This window comes from Erythranthe guttata, chromosome 4 (genome assembly GCF_056151865.1).
Source record: "Erythranthe guttata isolate IM_541 chromosome 4, IM_541, whole genome shotgun sequence".
NCBI classification, from domain to species: Eukaryota; Viridiplantae; Streptophyta; class Magnoliopsida; order Lamiales; family Phrymaceae; genus Erythranthe; species Erythranthe guttata.
In genome coordinates, this window is record NC_142536.1 from 14,388,570 (window position 1) to 14,408,088 (window position 19,519).

A 19,519-nucleotide genomic window follows, 5' to 3' on the forward strand; every position below is an offset into this window, starting at 1 on the left:
TCTCAGTCTCTCAAATTTGGAAGAGAGTAATCTGAGCTTGGTTCTTTTGACACTATCTGATCCCTCACAATGAAGTTGAAGAATTTCCCAAGCATCCTTTGCAGAAGTGCATACAGAGATTAATTTAAACATAGTTAAGTCTACTGAATTGAAAATTGCATTTAACGCCTTTGAGTTTTGGTTAGCATTTGATAGATCGTCTGGTGTCCACCGTAATTCTGGAGTTGGAAAAACATCTCCGTCCACATCTGTGATAGTTGGTGGCTTCCATCCAGTGAGAATAGATCTCCATGCTCTCTCATCAATGGCTTTGATGTAAGCCCTCATCTTGACTTTCCAGTAGGTGTAGTTCGTGCCATCAAGTACAGGAGGTCGCATAGAAGCAGTCATCTGAGTATCCATCACGAATTCGTTTCTGTAAAGAAAATAGGAACAAACACTTAGTATACGTCAAGTGTTGGCTCTTGATGCCAATTGAAAGAATTTATGGTCCCGAATTCGTATTATACAGAGATGTTATCTAAAATGTTATGACACTTGAGACAACATGCAGCGGAAATATAACTATTAAAAGACAATGCTCAGAATTAAAAAATGTTCACAAGTAAAGACTTGTGAACTTGCCCTTTACAGGACGGAAAAATATATTAAAATCAGTATTCCAAGAATACAAACAGAAGAGTGCGAAAACTTCTTCCTTATGAGTGAATCTTTTTCAAGATCACTCTTACAACCAAATCTAGATACTAAAAGAAAGATATCAAAAATTCTAGATTTCAAAGAATGTACTCTTAAAGAGTACGTACAACAGATCCTAGAAACACACTAAAATTCTCGAGATTAAACTTCAGCTCTCTTTTTGTTTCTTCGAAATCTATAACAATCTTGAGTCTTGAGTTTGGTATTTATAGACTTGCCAAGCTTCCACTCTTCAGCCCATGATCTGCAAGAAAACCAACCACAAGTGCACTCAAGATAATGGGTTAGTGGGTTAGTTAGGAAGTTAATATAAATTCCATAATTAAATCCACTAAGCACTACTTAACCCCACTTAGCCCACTAACTAAGATTTAGTTTGGAAGTTAAGAAAAGTTAAAAACACATTGTGAATTTTATTCACGTGTTTCACACCCCTGCACCACCTTCTCCTCCAGAAGAAGAGTAAGTATTCTTCTTTATCTACCTTCTACTCCAGCCCACCACCGCCACTCCTCCGGTGCGAATTCATCGTCTTGATTATGAAATATACCTAGACCATGGACTTTTTCCGCCCGCGTTTAATGGGTTTGGCTTCCGAATGAACGTTGATTAATAGAAATATCCTTTGTGTACATATACGACGCAACGAGAATCTGTGAATTGGAGAAACCAGAGGATTAGAATTTTATGAATTATGAGAAAAATTAATGGAGGAACACATTTGGATTATTGACGAGAACCCTAGATTATAAGGCATACATTGCATTTGAATTTTGGGAATTCACCTTTTCAATCTCATGGGCTCGCCGAATAAAAGGAAAGATGAAGATGATTTGCGGAGCGGAGATGATGTTGGTTGATTGGAGAAGAGGGCTTTTCGAGAATGTTGAGGGCTGAACTGAAAGAGGGCTTTTCTTTGGGGCGAAATCTGCAATATTTGAAAATTTTAATTTAAGGGGCATTTAGGTATTTTCAGATGAAAAAATACACCATCAGTCGCATTAATGGCGAGTGTAGCACACGGTAGCCTCGCAGGGGCCTTATTGGCTCTCACTAACTTTTATAGGGGGGTAAATGCTAATTATTTTAACACAGGGACTTTTTCGACAATTAGACATATCACAGGGGTGCCGCTTGCTAAAACCTCTAGTTTGGACTGCTGAAATTTTAACAATTTAGTGAGATTTTAATTAATGGATAAATTGATAATTACTAACTTACATATTGTTTAATAACTTATTAATTTATAAACTCTTTATTTCTATATTGATATGGTTAATGGGCGAGATTGTAAAAAATATTTTTTATAAAATATCAATTTTTGAGCTCATAAAGCGTACACATTTATAAGGTAGATAGATAGCATATGTGACTCAAGTAGGAGATTGTTGAAATTATTTCAATAAGCATGTGGCTTCATGTATGTGCAATAAATGTGTATTAATTAATATCTGACGGACAATCCAAATTATATTTTAACTAATAAAAATTATTGGGTTGGACTTATGTGTATTAAACTATAATTATTGGCCCAATGTGCAGTTACAGTTAGGATTCAATTGTGATTTATTTTTGTGAGGCTGAATTACAGATATATATATATATATATATATATATATATATATTATTTATTTCTATGTCTACTTTTTCTCCCGACGGTTTCCGGCGTTGATCGTCGGTCTCCTACATTTAGTTTCTTTTTTTCCTTCAAATTTTTATCCCTTTTTTTACGCTCGCCGCTAAACGTTGCTCGTTATTGTACTGTTATTAACAACAATTATACTGTCTCGATGACAGTAATTGTACTGTTTTTTGACAGTACATTAACGTAATTGTATTGTCGCGCGTGGACAGTATATTTATGTAATTGTATAGTCGTTGATAGTTCAATTACAGTCAGCGACAATACTATTATTTTTTTGGATTTCTTTTTTTTTGTTTTATTTGTTGACAAGTCGACGTAATTATATTACTGTCGTTGACGGTAAAATAACTGTAAACATAATAATATTACTGTCAACCACATCAATATTATTTTCTTTTGGCTATTTTGTTTTGTTTGAGTTGTTGACGGATTAACGTAATAATATTACTGTAAACGCAATAATATTACTGTCGTTGACGGTAATATTACTGTGGCTGACAGAAATATTACTGGCAACAACATCAATATTAATTCTTTTGGCTTATTATTATGTTTGCTTTTTGCTGAACGGTCAACATATTAATTTTACTCTATTACACAATAATAATTACTTTTGGTGTATTAATATTACTGTAGTAGAGATTATTATAGCAATATTACTATGTTGAACTGTAGTATAGTTAGTTAATATTACTGTGTTTAACAGTAATATAGTTAATATGGCTGTCAACCACAACAATATTACTGTTTAAACGGGGCAAAAGGATATTAAAGAAAAGAAGAAAAAAAAAAGTCACCACCGGTCAGTAGCGGCAGAAAAACAAAATCGAAAAAATCACCACCGAAAACTGGCGGAAAAATCACGAGAAACAAAAAAAAAACAACGCCGGAGGCTGGTCAACAGCGACGACAGACAAAATTGTACTCAAAATTACGTTTTTGGTCAAAATTGAATAATTTGTGAAATTTGGATCAATAGACACAACCTTTCTTATTCCAACCTCTATATTCTACTTTTACGACATCTATGTTAAGTTTGAGAAATAAACTGTTTCACTTCACAATGACTCAAATCGTGTTGCATATACCATTGGAAAGTCACGAAAGTCAGATTTTCAACAAAAACATAAGAAAAAAGGGAAAATTATGAAAACCCCTAGGTAAAGCCTAATTACGAAAACTCTCCCTCATGTGTTGTGTAATATGGAAATTCTCCTTTGATTAGTGTTTGACCATTTAAATTCACAGAATGCTTTATCCATTTACTCTTCTGTTATTTGAAAAAGATAGAGAGTAAATTACGAGAAATTCTCTAAGGTATGATCTAATTACAAAAATCCCCACGAGGTTATGTTGTCGTCTTACACAACCACCCCCTAAGGTGTTACATTTGAGGGAAAATTACATTTTTCGTCCTCATACTTTACTCACTTTTTCAAAACTGTCCCTAAACATTTTGGAGTTACAATAGTAGTCCTTAATCATGCCATTTTTTGACAGAATTGGTCCGCCGTTAATTTTTGCCGTTAAGTTGGATGGAAAATGGCATGTGCCTCTCACATGCGGGAAAATTACAGTTTATGTCCCTAAACTTTACCACTAAAACGATTTATGTCCTCAAACATTTCAATCCACGAAATATGTCCTCAAACTTGCCACTTTTGATCACTTTATGTTCTGCCGTTAACGTCGGCAGCTAACTTCGACGGAAAATGCACACGTGGCTCACGTGACGTCTATGTGGCCGTTAAATGTGACGTGGAATAATATATTGAATATTAAATGTTGACGTGGCACAAGAATATACTAATTTCCTCTAACTCACTCTCCCAAATCCCAAATTCCAAATCACGTTTCATTCCCATTCACAAATTTTCAATTCAATCTCCATTCTTGCTCGAACCCATACTAAAATCGAAGTCATAAACCCATAAAAAATCAAAACATTCTCACATTTGAAGAGTTTTTCCCTTCTTAAAGAACAACAGATTCACGTGAAAAAAAAATTAGAGGAAGCTTTAATTCTTCTCCCAACTTCGTCTCTAGAACGTTGGGGTCGTGTGATTTTTTACCTGCTGATGCTTGTGCCCCTTGTGGTCTCGATGAAGCGAGCACAAGGATGGTGAAGATAGCACAAATTCAACCCAACTCAGCAGTTTCAAAACCTGCCCAGAAGGTGTTCGACAAAATGTCTGAACCAATTCCGGAAAAAAAATACATGCAGCACTTGTCAAAGCTGCATATAATTCTTTTTTCGCCAAGAATAGAGTGCCCAAGAACGGATTCCAGCTCCCCGACTTCCCCAACGAAGTGGAAGAATACATGATTTTTCAGCCCGAAGATGAAAGTAAAATCGATGAAACATTCGGCATTTGTTTATTGGGCTATTTTGCTGGTAAAACACCACGAAAAATGGCCATGGATTCACAGACGATTCTGCTATTTTCGAATTTCACCTCAATTGAAGGATTCGAAATGGGTTTTTAGGGATTGGATTTACGGGTTCATTGGGGATATGGATAATTAGGGATTTTAGAATAGAAATAGGGGAGGAGAATGACGTGGCACTCCACATCACGTTTCGTCGACCAAGTAGGCATTGGGTGTTGTACATCTCGACATTTAACGGCCACATAGACGTCACGTGAGCCACGTGTGCATTTTCCGTCGAAGTTAGCTGCCGACGTTAACGGCAGAACATAAAGTGATCAAAAGTGGCAAGTTTGAGGACATATTTCGTGGATTGAAATGTTTGAGGACATAAATCGTTTTAGTGGTAAAGTTTAGGGACATAAACTGTAATTTTCCCCTCACATGCCTTCAATTTACAACACTACATGAAAATGGACTTTCAACAACACGCATTGCGTCTTGTTAAAACATATTTTTTATAATTATTATTTTTAATTAATTAATATAAAAACGAAATCATGTAAATTCCAAAAAAAAATAACTCATTTCGGAAATATTGTTTAAAAAATCAAAATATAGTTTAAAATTTTAAAATATTGTTCCAAAATCGGCATTTTTGGAATTCAATTAAAATATATCGTTTCTAACCAAAATAAAAAAAACCCGATAGGAATTGGGGAATTAGAAATCTCTATTCCAATTTTCACCTCTAGTCAATTCCAAAAATCCCAATTGTGAGACAATATGTCGAGTTTTAAATCATTCAATATGGGTGAAAATTGGAAAGGAGTTTTCTTATGCTGCCTAGTTGGATCGAATTTTTATTTTATTTTAAAATAATATTTTCATTCAATTTCCAAAAATTCCGATTTTAACTTATTTCTTTAGACAATATTATGATTTTTTAAACAATATTTCTGAATTTATTTTGAAAAAAAATATCGAGTTTTAGATTATTAAATAAGGGTGAAATTTAGAACGGAGTTTTCTTACTCCGCCTATTACGATCAGATTTTTATTTTATTTAAAACAATAATTTTCATTTGGATTCAAGAAATTTCGGTTTTAAAAAATGGCATGATTAAGGACTACTATTGTAATTCCAAAATGTTTAGGGACAGTTTTGAAAAAGTGGGTAAAGTATGAGGACGAAAAATGTAATTTTCCCTTACATTTGACGAAAAAAAATAACAAATTAACAATCACCCTAATAACCCTCGGAAGAACGAAGTAAAAGGGGAAAATTACATTTTTCGTCATTATAATTTACCCATCTTAAAACAACAATTTTCATTCGAATACAAGAAATCCCGGTTTTAATACATTATAATAATTCTTTAGACAATATTTCTAAAAATATTTTGAAACAATTTATCATGTTTTACATTATTAAATAATTAGGGTAAAGATTGGAACAAATGTTTCTCATTCTGCCTGATATGCCTAATTGGCCCAACCCAATGGGTTTACAAATTATTTACCTACTGGGCCACGAGCCCAATATCGAAGACCACTATCACCGAGGCCCAATCACCTTCAAGTAAGGTTTGGGCCCGACAATCTCGACTAAGCTATAAATAAAGGTTTGAACTCATTCCTTAAGGTACGTCCTATTAACTGAGCAATACTATTAACTGTATTCTCGGGACTATTTCCACTATCAGCACGTCTGACTTGAGCGTCGGAGGGGTTTCCGCCGGATCAACCCCCGGCGTAGTTCACGTGTGTTCATTTCGCAGGTACCTCAGGATCATCAAGTTGTCAAGCTATTGATCTGCTTTGCTCTCCCAGTTCATTTTCTACACTACCCCAGATGATCTAAACATTTTAGCATCATCATTTTGGCGCCGTCTGTGGGAACGATGCAAACCAGATCACGTAGCCAACAAGATCCTCCTGAGGCGTCAGCTCGGAGAAAAAATAACACAGCTAATCAAGATCCTCCTGAGGCGTCAGCTCGGAGAGAAAATGACACAGCTAATCAAGATCCTCCTGAGGCGTCAGCTCGGAGAGAAAATGACACAACTAATAACCTCCCAGTCCGTGGAGGATCTGGCATGCCACCTCATCCACGTGACGCGGAGCCACCTCCTCCACATACCGCGGAGCCACTTCCTCCACGTGCCGCGGAGCCAGCTCCTCCACGTGCTGCAGATCCACCTCGCGAGGTTCAGGTGATCCCCTCTCGGGACCCACCACTCGCCGATCCACCACTCCATGCTCCTCGAATGGTTCAAATAACCGAGGATGCGCTTCAACGCATGATAGCAGAAGCTTCAACTCGCGCTGCCAAGGAGGCCGTGTTCCAATATATCGCCACGATGGAAGCAAATGCTCCCAACGCGATACCAACACCTGTTCCACATGTGGAGCCACATATGGCACCACCGCCATCGACTCCCTGGGGGCTTAAACTGCCCCCAAAATATTTCGCTCGCCAAGGGTTATCGACTCCCTGGGGGCTTACATCTGCCCCCAAAATATTTCGCTCGCCAAGGGTTATCGACTCCCTAGGGGTATACAGTGCCCCCAAAACATTTCGCTCGCCAAGGGTTATCGACTCCCTGGGGGCTTACATCTGCCCCCAAAATATTTCGTTCGCCAAGAGTTATCGACTCACTGGGGGTTTATAGTGCCCCCAAAATATTTTGCTCGCCATGGGTCATCGACTCTCTGGGGGCCTACTTCCGCCCCCCTCGAACGGTTCAGATAACCGAAGAGGACTTTCAGCGTATGATCGCCGAAACTTCAACAATATCAACTTCTACTTGCTCCTCTAACGGTTCAGATAACCGACAAGGACCTTCAGCATACAACCGCGAAAGCTTCAACTCGTGTTGTCACTGAAGCAATGACACAACCGTGTGCATTCACCTCAGACCATAGGTTTCGAGCGCCTCATCCTACAGTGGGTGGTTAACCCATCACAGGGTTGGGCATCACCCTTACCTTTCAACCCCAAGTGGGTTCACTTCACATCACATCGCAAGAGACGAATATAATCTTCCTACTCAAAAAATAGAACATCCCAAAGGGTGAACATCAACCACCAAAAAAAAAAAAAAACAAAAAAAGGGTAAAATCGCGCACGCGAAACCCCAGAAAAAGAAGAAGGTGAAAAAAGAGCAGAAGAAAGAAAAAAGAAAAAAGAAGATTAAGAAATAGAAGAAAAAAGAAGGAGATGAAACAAGAGAAGAAGAAAGAAGAAGAAAAATGAAGAAGATGAAAAAATAGAAGAAGAAGAAAAAAAAAAAAAAAAAAAAAAAAAAAAAAAAAAAAAAAAAAAAAAAAAAAAAAAAACTAAGCCGGTCGCGCGCCCCAACCACCCGCAAGCGCGCGCCCCGCGCCCTAACCGCCAGCAAGCGCGCGCCCCGCTCCCCTACAGCCATCGCGCGCGCTCCCCGCTCCACAGCAGCCCGCGAGCGCGCGCCCCACGCCAGAACCGTTCGCTCGAGCGCGACCCGCGCCTTAGCACCCCGCAACCCGACCGCCCGGCCGCGCGCGCCCCAGCAGCCCCACGCGCGCGCCGCGCCCCTGCTCCCCGACACATGCGCGCGCGCGCCCCTGCTCCCCGACACGCGCGCGCGCCCTGCTCCCCGACACATGCGCGCGCGCGCGCCCCGCTCCCCAACACGGGCGCCCGCGCCCCACTAGCCGCGCGCGCGCCGCCCTCCGACGCGCGCACGCCCGTGCCCCCGCTCCATGACACGCACGCGCGCGCCCTACTCCCTGACACGCGCGCGCGCGACCCCCTTGCCGCGCGCGCCCCGCCCTCCGACACGCGCGCACGCCCGCGCCCCGCTCTCCCACGCGCGCCCCCCCTACGATCTTGCCGGGTGCGCCCTCGCGCCCAGCTCCACGCCTAGCGCCCCGCGCCCCGTTCCCCGCGCGCTCAGCTAGCCTGCGCCCCGCGCCCTATCATGCGCGCACTCTGTGCCGCAAAAAGAAAAAAAAAAAAAAAAAAAAAAAAAGGGTAGAAACTGCAGCCAAGCCGAGCCCCGCGCGCGCGGCTTTATTTATAAAAAAAAAAAAAGAAAAAAAAAAAAAAAAAACAAACTCGGGCACGATTTCCGAGACTCGCGCGGGCACGAATCCCGAGGCGCGCATCCGGCACGCTTGCCGAGGCAAAAAAAAAAAGGCACGATTCGCAAGGCAAAAAATACTCGGGCACGATTTCCGAGACTCGCGCGGGCACGAATCCCGAGGCGCGCATCCGGCACGCTTGCCGAGGCAAAAAAAGGGCACGATTCCCGAGGCAAAAAATACTTGGGCACGATTCCCGAGGCGCGCACGGTCATGAATCCCGAGACGCGCATTCGGCACGCTTTCCGATGCAAAAAACGGGCACGATTCCCAATGCAGAAAATACTCGGGCACGTGCACGAATCCCGAGGCACGCATCCGACACGCTTCCCAAGGAAAAAAAAACGATCGCGGTTGAGGCGCACATTCGGCACGCTTCCTAATGCGCGCATCCGTCACGCTTCTTGAGACAAAAAAAAAACAAAAAAAAAAAAGAGAAGAGAAGAAAAAATGAGTAAAGCAACATGCTGCGTCACTCTCGAGGAAGTCTCTATCAGCTCCTCATAAAATTCTTAATAGCTCCACACTCTCTCTCTCCGTGCACTACATGCGCGCGTGCCCCCCCCATGTGGGCTACTGCGAGCATGGACCCTAAGTGCACGCAAACTCAGGCACATCAGCGTCCTACAATGCGTGCCGCCTCTCCTACCTCGTAGCGCGCGCATACCTGAGGTCGCGCGCAACTCTCAAAATTCTACATCAAATCACGTGAAGATTTTGACGCACTTTACTAAATCGCGCGAGAATTTCTGTGCGCTCCACCAAATCACTTGATAGTTTCACCTCGCTTAACCAAATTGCGCGAGCTATTCAACGCGCCTACCAAGTCGCGCTCGCTATCAAACGGATAAAAAAAAAAAAAAAATCTCCACGCCATGCCAACGATTAACGAAAGACTACAGCACCGATGTACTCTCGACACGATCCGGTACCCTTTTCGACTTGGCTCCCACATCGTCTCGAGAGTGGGGGGCTTGCGAGACAACTCCCACGAAGAGCCAACTCGGTGAGTACTACAACCCACAACGAGATTAGTCCCACGAGGAGCCAACTCCCTCGGGTCTACGAAATCATAGCGAGATAACTCTCACGAGGAGACCACTCGCTCTGTCCTACAACCCGCAGCGAGACAACTCCCACGATGAGCCAACTCCCTCGGGTCTACGAAACCATAGCGAGATAACTCCCACGAGGAGCCAACTCGCTCGGTACTACAACCGGCAGCAAGACAACTCCCACAAGGAGATAACTCGCTCAGTCATATAACCCGTTGCGAGGCAACTCCCACGAGGAGTCAACTCCCTCGGGTCTACGAACCCACAGCGAGATAACTCCTACGAGGAGACCACTCGCTCCATCCTAGGACCTGCGGCGAGGAATCTCCCACGAGGAGCCAACTCGCTCGGTACTACGAACCCGCAGTGAGACAACTCCCACGAGGAGCCAACTCGCTTGGTACCACAACCCGCAGCGAGACAACTCCCACGAGGAGCCAACTCGCTCGATACTACAAATTCGTTGCAAGGCAACTCCCACGTGCAACCACCTCGCTCAATAATAAGACTCGCTGCGAAACAACTCCCACAAGGAGACAACTCGCTCAGAGCAACCTCAATCCGCACGCGCCTCAATAGCGCATCATCCAATGCTCCTACAACTTCGCTGCAAGACAACTCTCTCGAAGAGACAACTCGCTCGCAATGCACTACATAATCGCAAGCTCAAGTTAGCACGATTACAACCCTAGAAACACTTAGAGATATTATGAGAATCTATATAGCCTGGCCAGCTTGATTACTCAAAATATATCTACTTGTTTTCGATGGGTCCTTCATTAAAACGTGGCCACGGTCCAAACATACTTACGACCCACGAGGTCTAACACAGGGCACGATCCCCATAAAAAAAATCTTGAGAGCCTGATCCCCTCCTCAAGTACATCACGCACAAGGCTATATGTAAACACATACAAGCACCGCGTCAAAACATTGACAATGTCGATAAATAACAACTCCCACGAGGAGAATACTAGCTCCGCGCTACTACATTATCGCGAGACAACTCCCACGAGGAGATAACTCGATCAACTCTATTACCCCACGACGAGATAACTCCCACGAGGAGATAACTTGATCCGCGCTACCACATCGTCGTGGGACAACACTGACGACTCAAGTAACTTACATCGCGACAACTTGGTCGCGCTACGCGCCAACGCGCCTTCACACCCCTCCGACACACGCTCTAACGTGTTTCGCACACCATCGACTACTACATTTTTTACTCTCGACACGATATGTCACCCATTTCAGCATGGCCCCCACATCGACTCGAGAGTGGGGGGCTTAATGATATGCCTAATTGGCCCAACCCAATGGGTTTACAAATTATTTACCTACTGGGCCACGAGCCCAATATCGAAGACCACTATCACCGAGGCCCAATCACCTTCAAGTAAGGTTTGGGCCCGACAATCTCGACTAAGCTATAAATAAAGGTTTGAACTCATTCCTTAAGGTACGTCCTATTAACTGAGCAATACTATTAACTGTATTCTCGGGACTATTTCCACTATCAGCACGTCTGACTTGAGCGTCGGAGGGGTTTCCGCCGGATCAACCCCCGGCGTAGTTCACGTGTGTTCATTTCGCAGGTACCTCAGGATCATCAAGTTGTCAAGCTATTGATCTGCTTTGCTCTCCCAGTTCATTTTCTACACTACCCCAGATGATCTAAACATTTTAGCATCATCACTGCCTATTCCTATTAAAGTTTTATTTTATTTTGAAACAAGGTTTCTCATTCTAATTCTGAAAATCGTGATTTTGAAGCAATATTTCCTTTTTTTTAAAGAATATTTCTCAAAATATTTTAAAACAAGACACACACACACACACACACACACACACACATATATATATATATATATATATATATATATATATATATATATATATATATATATATATATTGTGTTTAATTTCGAATTTCAATTATGAAAAATATATTTTAACAGAACGTAATGCGTTTTGTTAAATGTCCATTTCATGTAGTGTTGTAAATTGAAGTCACTTGAGAGTTGAGAGACAAATGTCATTTCAATCCAACTTAATTGCATAAATAGACGGCGGACCAATTCTGTCATGTAACTCCATCATGTTTGGGTACAGTTTTTTAAAAGTGGGTAAAGTATGAGGACAAAAAATATAATTTTCTCAAGTAAAAGCGATGACTTCTCTTAATTATCGCATTGGGTTGCAATTTTTCTTTTATGGTTTATTTATATTTAATAGTGACTTTTTGCCATTTCATTTATTTAGAACTGAAATATTATCAAAAATCTATTAAAAATAATGAAAATACTTGAAACCTTAAGAAATACAAGAATATTTCCAATATATGTAAAATCGATTTTATTGAATAAAAATAATAAAATATAAACAAAAAATACAAAACAAATCAAAAAATTGAATGTTACACGATATGTGTAGTTCATTTATATATATACTAGCATTTTTTTCTCCGTGCAATGCACGTGATCGTATTTTAAAAGTGAAAAAGAAAAAAAAATCAATTTAACAAATCGAATTTTTATCTTTATTTCTTAAATTTGAGATATATTGAAGGAAAATAGGAGATTGATGCCGAAATGATTTGTCACATTTCAGTTAGTTTTGTTAATTGTTCAAAATATAGTTAGAAAATTAGTACAAGGAATAATAAATTAAATAATTATAGCAATGACATTAGGGTTTCTTAGGGTTGCCCGGCATTTCTTTATTTTCTATATATATATATATATATATATATATATATATATATATATATATATATATATATATATATATATATATATATATATATATATATATTCTATTTTGAATACTTATAAAGTGAAGAAATACAATATAGTTTTAAAATAAAAAATAACTATGGTTTTCTTAAATATATTATAATTTACCGGCCCCCAAGTAATTAATATGCTTACAACTATTCCAAGGGGATTTTTTTTTTTATTATTATTATATTTTGCTTTACGAGATTTCCAATAATTCAAAAAAAAAAAAAAAAAAAAAAAAGTAACAAAAACAAAGATGACTATACTAGACAAAATAATTGAGCCTAGGGAGTGAACTATTCATTTAAAGCTAAAGGGTTGGTTGAAATAGAACGCATTTATAAATTAAAGATTAGATGAGCGAAAGATTACAATACTAGACATAGTAGTTGAAGCTGGGGAGTCAACTATTGATGATATAAAAGTAAATGGGTAGTTGAGATACAACTTTCATTATGAATTATATATAGAGATACAGAACGTGCACACCATGATCTCAAATCATTGTTAATGATTCACGAGGTAAGTACACAATATTTTTAAAATCGGAGCAGATATTAATGACTTGGACATCCAACTTATTAATTACAGTCCTCGTCGGACCGGTTCACTTATTAATTATTACTCCCTCCGTTTCTTTATAATTGTAGTTTTTAGCTTGTGAACAAGGATTAAGGATCAATAAATATTGCTTGATTTTAGAAAAATATATGTTCTCATACTAAAATGCCCTTGCCAATAATTAATGTGAGAGAATGTTGGAGATAGTTTATAAGGGTAAAATTGATAATTACACAATTAATGCAGTATTGGAAATATAAAGTGACAAGATAATATGAAATAAAAATATTTAAAAAAAGAGACAGTTAGTTATTGTGGAACAGAGAGAGTAATTATTAAAAGAATGAGTAAGGCGCAAATAGTATCCATGTGTAATCTCCAAATAGCAAAAAAAAAAAACCCTGTGCAAAAACCCTCCTTACAAAATTATTCCTATAACATACTCTGCCATTATTTATTTGAGTGTTGACTTAATATAAAAAGACTCAAATACCCCTAGGGTTTTGCAATTAATAAATACATATATTTTATAAATATTTTAATATTTTATTTTTGTTACATCATAGTTAGAAAAGTGCAATGGGGTCTTTTATTTCTATTTTTATTATCAGATAATTCCTGTATATATTTTAAATTATCCATACATCAAAAATAATTCATGTATATATTTTAAATTATCCCTACATCAAAAGAAAACTTAAATTCCATTATTATGTATTTCTTTATTTTGTATTTAAAAAATATATATTTAACTTGATTACCAATTTTTTTTTCTATATTTTCAATTTAATTGTTTACTAATTTTTTAATAATATTTTAATTTCTAAAATCAAATTAAAAAGAAAATATTTATTCATATAAGTACATTTTGAGGGACAATTTTGTCATTTCACGTCCAAAAATCAAATACCAGCCCCATATCCCGCGTGTAAGCTGCACGAAACTCAACCAGGGGGGTTTCTGTCTTTAACTAAATTTCACATGGGGTTTATACTAGTTAATATATCATCGGGGTTTTTTTCTATTTGAAAATTACACAGGGGTACTTTCACGGTTTACTCTTAAAAGAATGGGCTTATTTTATATACACCCATGGGTACCAAATAAACTAGGGATAAACCCAAGCCAAAATTATCATTTGACATGCCCCCTGGAGAGGCGAAACTCAAAAATACTATATTACCCTAATATGCAATTTTCGGCCAAACTGCATTCAACATTTCTGGTCCTGCATTTAGCATTTTCACTAATTTACTCATTATTATTTTTCTTTTTCTTTTTTTTTTATAAACCTATTTCTTTAATTTATATATATTTTTTATTAATTTTTTATTATTATTTTTTTTATAATTTTATTTTTTAAAATCATGTAATTGTAGTAAACTATAGTAATTCGTACAAGAAATATTGGTTTTAGTGACGATTTTGAATGGTCGCTATAAGTTAGAAAATGGTAGTTAAAACTTCTAGCGACCAAATTAAGCTTGGTCACCGGTGGTCACAACAGGGTAGCTACTAAAAGTACTCAGTGACAAAAAAAATAATTGGACGCTAAAAGATGAGATTTAGCGGCGAACTAATAATGGTCACTAAAAATATAATTATTAACGACCAGTTTTTGACTCGCTAATGTAAATTTTATGGTGGCAATAATATTAATATGGTTGCTATAGCAACATATATAGTGGCCATATAATTTTGGTCGTTAAATGATATATGCGTATAGTGACCATATTTTATTGTTGCTATAGGATATATATATTTGGCCACCACATTTTTTGGTTGCTACATAATATACATATAGTGACGGTATATATTGGTTTATAAATACTATATCTGTGGTTGCTAAATATATACATATAGTGACCATATTATTGGTTGCAATAGTTTTTACATGGTTTCAACAATTATTAAATTTACTGACCAATTCAAACCAATAATTAGTTGGTTGCATTAATCATTAATATTTATTTGCAAAAGTGGCTGTAAAAAAAATTAAAATAAAACTAAAGATTGCAATCAAATGTGAATATTATAATTTCAATCTATCGTACTAAATACAATAATAAATCAATCATTCCAAATAACAAGAAATATTACTATAATTATTTCATAATAAACTCCACTTCATAAATTGTTAAGCGACAACAAATATGACTTCCACGATAACGTTCTTTCACTTCATCAAACAGTCCAACCTGAAAAAGGGAAAAACAAAATCAATTAGAAAATAAGAAATCATATGATAGAATCAATTCCAAGTATGCAATCAAAGTACATAATACTAAGTATACCTGGATCCACGATAAATAAATCTCGTATAAACGTGAGCAACACCCGATAATCTAATATTATTTTCTGTATCAGCTCCATCTAAAATAAGAGTATTGTTTAAATTTATACATGTCAAACAAAAAGCCAGCTTCTTGTAGTAACAAAAGAGAGAACAAAATATATGGTACCAAAGAATAAAATTGTGACGCCCACTATCGAAATACAATAATCCTAAATGGTCCAAGAGTCGAGAAAAGAACGATTTGCGTTCAATGAATCACTGTAGAAACAAATCATTTGGAATCATAATAGAAGTGGTTCCAACTAGTATACAAGTAAAGATGTGAAAACAATTCCAAATTGATAGATAAACAAATTGAAACTCGTTGAATTATTCAAGGTAGATAAAAGAACTCAATTGAGTAATCAACGAATCGGGATGAGAAATTACTCGAATAATTCCCGAATCAAGAAATAGAGATCCTCACCTGAAGTCCCATGCAAGTGCTATAAAAACACCTCACTCTCGAGTCATGCTCAAGTCTTGAATGAGAGCATAAATATACTCAACACCTATCAAATATTAGAATTAAATAAGTTATCGAATGTTAACATAATCGTTTACTATTCGGTTCTATTTCATATAAACATCCTAAATTAAATCTTATGCCATAATTGACAATCGAACATAATACACAATTTCTATGGCGTTCTATTTACCAAATACAACACACTCCAGGCATCAATTCACATGGTACGGAGTTGACTCGTGTTTGTTTGACAAGTTCTCGAAACAAAGGTTTAAAACATTTGTTTCCACAATTTCTTTGAAAAATCATAACAATTGGTACAATTATCCAAATTGGGAACGTAATATGCCAAATGAAAGCTAACAACTGCATCTACATGTTCACTGGAGACTCTGATCACAAATTATGATCCCAGCATATTCAAAACAGGCCCAAAAGATGATTACAGAAAACTACCAGAATTTCGGATAAATTCTCTTTTCTGGTACAATTTATTGTAAAATTCATAACTATTTGTAAAGTTATCCAAATTGGCCAAACAATATACCAAATCAAAGCTGACAACTTCATCTAAAAGTTTACTTCATAAATATATCCCAAATTATTATCCTAAGACGGTAATAAAACCCAAAGAATATGATTCATCAAAACTGCCCTGTTTTTGGCAGACTCACTGCCGTCAAATTCTCATATCTAAAAGGCTATAAAACTTGCTCGAATTAGAAGAAATTTAACACTTACATATAATTATCAAGGTCCTCGACGAGTTTTGTGAAGAGACTGATTCGAAAATCTCACTCCAAACCCTTTGATTTCGACTCCGAAAACAGGTGCGGTAGAAGGTTTACTATTTCTCCGAATTTCGCCAACATAGCTGTCGGGTTAAATTTGGTTATATAACCTGAAGAAATAACTAACAAAGTCTTTCTCAAATAACAAAGTCTTCTCACCTCGAGTTAGCACCAAAAGCAACATCATAGACCGAATTTTCTTAGGTACACAACCACAAATGACACACCTGAAATAAGAATCCATTAGTTTCTTAAGCTTCACCTTCGATCACATTACTTTAAACTTCTTGCTCAATGTGCATAAGACAAATTTCAAATAACTAATGACTCAAATAACTAATGACATAGATAGATGCTAACTATGGACATTAAACTAGAAACCAACGTTATTTGTTGTCACATTTTCTTCCAAAAATCGTAGCAGGCCGTACGCTTATCCAAATTGGGAAAACAATATACCAAATAAAATTTCACAACTTTATCTACAATTGTGATGAAGATACCAACCACCAATTACTAAGATAACACATCAATAACAGCCCAAAAAGTTGAATACAGAAAACTGCCAGAATTGTTTTGGACAAACTTGTTTGCTGTCACAGTTTATTTGAAAAATCATAACAATTTGTAGAGTTATCCAAATCGACCAAATAATATACCAAATCAAACCTCACAACTCAATATACAAAACATCAGAAGACACATAGCCTAAATTATAACTCCAACATAACAAAAACAGCTCCGTATGATGATTAGGCAAAACTGCCCTTTTTTGACAGATTCGCTGTCGTCTGATTCCGACCCCTAAAAGTCTATAACACGTGCTCGAATTGGAAACAATTAAACACTTACTCACAGTTTTCGAGGTCTTCTACGAGTTTCGAGAAGGAATAATTCCCAAATTCACACTCCAAACCCTTCGATTTTGGCTCCGAAAACAGATGCGTAGCAGATTTTATTTCCCTTTCCGGCGAGCAGGCTGAATTTCATACCAAATTTCGGCGTGCAAATTTTTGTTCATTTTTTAAGATAATAAGCCATGATAAGTAGTGTTTTTCCCAATAGAACTTTTGACAAACACCTAGCGTGCACAATTACATCATAAGAAGAAAAGAAAAAAGGAAAAGGGAAAAGGGAGGTGGGAATTGGGTTGGAGTTCGGAGAAGAGGGTTTGTTGTTAGTCATACCATAACCTCCGCGATCGTTGAGCTTGGCCTGAACGATCATGGTTGAGATGAAGCGGGTGGCCTCATTCGCCTCCTCGATATGGCGGTTGAGATCGGCAGGGGAGGTCACGAGACAGTTCTCCTCGAATTTCTTCCGGGCTTCGGCGACGGACTCACGGAGCATAATGGTGTCACCGGCAAAAGTCTGACGTGTTGCTCTCAGCACCGCTCTGTATGCCCTGATCGACGAGATTCATTCTCGAAGGTCTCCAAACCATTGTTTTTCCTTAAAACCCAAATCTGAAATTGTCTTTTCAAATCCCCAATTCTTTTCCTGTAATCAAATCTTCCGAATCTCCTTTATAGAATTCGAAATTTTTTGAATAGGGATAGGAAGTAGGGCTTGGGGATTGGGTGAAATCGGCGAATACTTTTTGGGAAAACAAAAGAGGTAATATAAGAGGGATTTTGGTGCAAACATAATGAAGAAATTAAGAGATAATTTTTTCTTGATTTTCTGCAATATTATGCGAGAATTGGTAGAGATTGAGAGAAAGAGAGCGGAGAGAGTAACAGAATGTTGTGTGATGAAGAAACGAAGGAAAGATATGGCTATATTTTTTCATTATTTGCATTTTCGCCCTATCTTTCTTTTATTTTATTGATTTGTCTAGTGACCAAATCGAATTGATTTCCGTAAGTAGTTTCATAGTAACCAAATTCAAGTGGTTGCTAGCAACCCAATTAAATGGTTGTTAGTAATTAAATTAAAGACTCGTAGTAACCGTAAAAAAAATTGATCTTAAATTGGTCACTATTAACACAAAGTTATAGTGACCATTAAAATTGTCGCTACAAACTTTAATTTTAGTTGCTATAAGATGTCTAACTATTAGTGACCACTTATAGCTACCAAATGTTCGCTGGTCGCAACAAGATTTAACCTTTCCCACTTTTGCTACAAAATTACGTTTGGTCACTAAATGTGAACATGCAGTGACCATTTAGTTATGGTCGCTGAGAATTTGGTCACTGAAACTAGTTTTTCTTGTAGTTATGTTCTTTTGTTTTACCACATATATTATTAGTCGATCTATTATATACACACACGAATGCTCGCTTATACAAAAGAAATTCATAAACCCCAACAACAAAAATTTACAAGTGTCAATATTTATATTATAAATCACCTCAGAACCAATAAAATGCAAATCGAAAATACACAAATATATACATATATATGTAACTACATGTCACTATATGTAACTAGCAATGTATAGTAATGTATAATGTATATTAATGTACAGTAATGTATACAGTCTGTTGAACACTGTAACTTGAAGCAGATGTAACTTCAACTAAAATTTTTGACACCTGCAAGGAGTGGATCAATGGCTTTCATTAAGCTCCAATAGCAAAATCAAAAACACAAAAATATTTTAGTTCAAATCAACGAAAATTGAAAAAACATCAAAACACTTAAAAATCAAAAAAACACTATGAGAGAGAGAGAGAGAGAG

At 37.5% G+C, this 19,519-nt stretch overlaps 1 long non-coding RNA gene across 3 annotated transcripts; it reads right to left on the reverse strand.

Annotated features, from left to right (window-relative positions):
- Positions 1-15,371: 15,371 nt before the first annotated feature.
- On the reverse strand, positions 15,372-18,653 carry LOC148771213 (uncharacterized). 3 transcript variants are annotated; one of them, XR_016030872.1, is made up of 5 exons: positions 18,021-18,653; positions 16,993-17,914; positions 16,784-16,916; positions 16,001-16,085; positions 15,372-15,611 (listed from the first exon to the last, which is right to left on the reverse strand). It is a non-coding gene; the product is annotated as an uncharacterized LOC148771213 (long non-coding RNA). The 3 variants fall into 3 exon arrangements; XR_016030871.1 differs by lacking the exon at positions 16,001-16,085 and having other exon boundaries at positions 15,372-15,436; positions 15,533-15,611; positions 18,021-18,650; XR_016030870.1 differs by lacking the exon at positions 16,001-16,085 and having other exon boundaries at positions 18,021-18,652.
- Between the last annotated feature and the right edge of the window lie 866 nt (positions 18,654-19,519).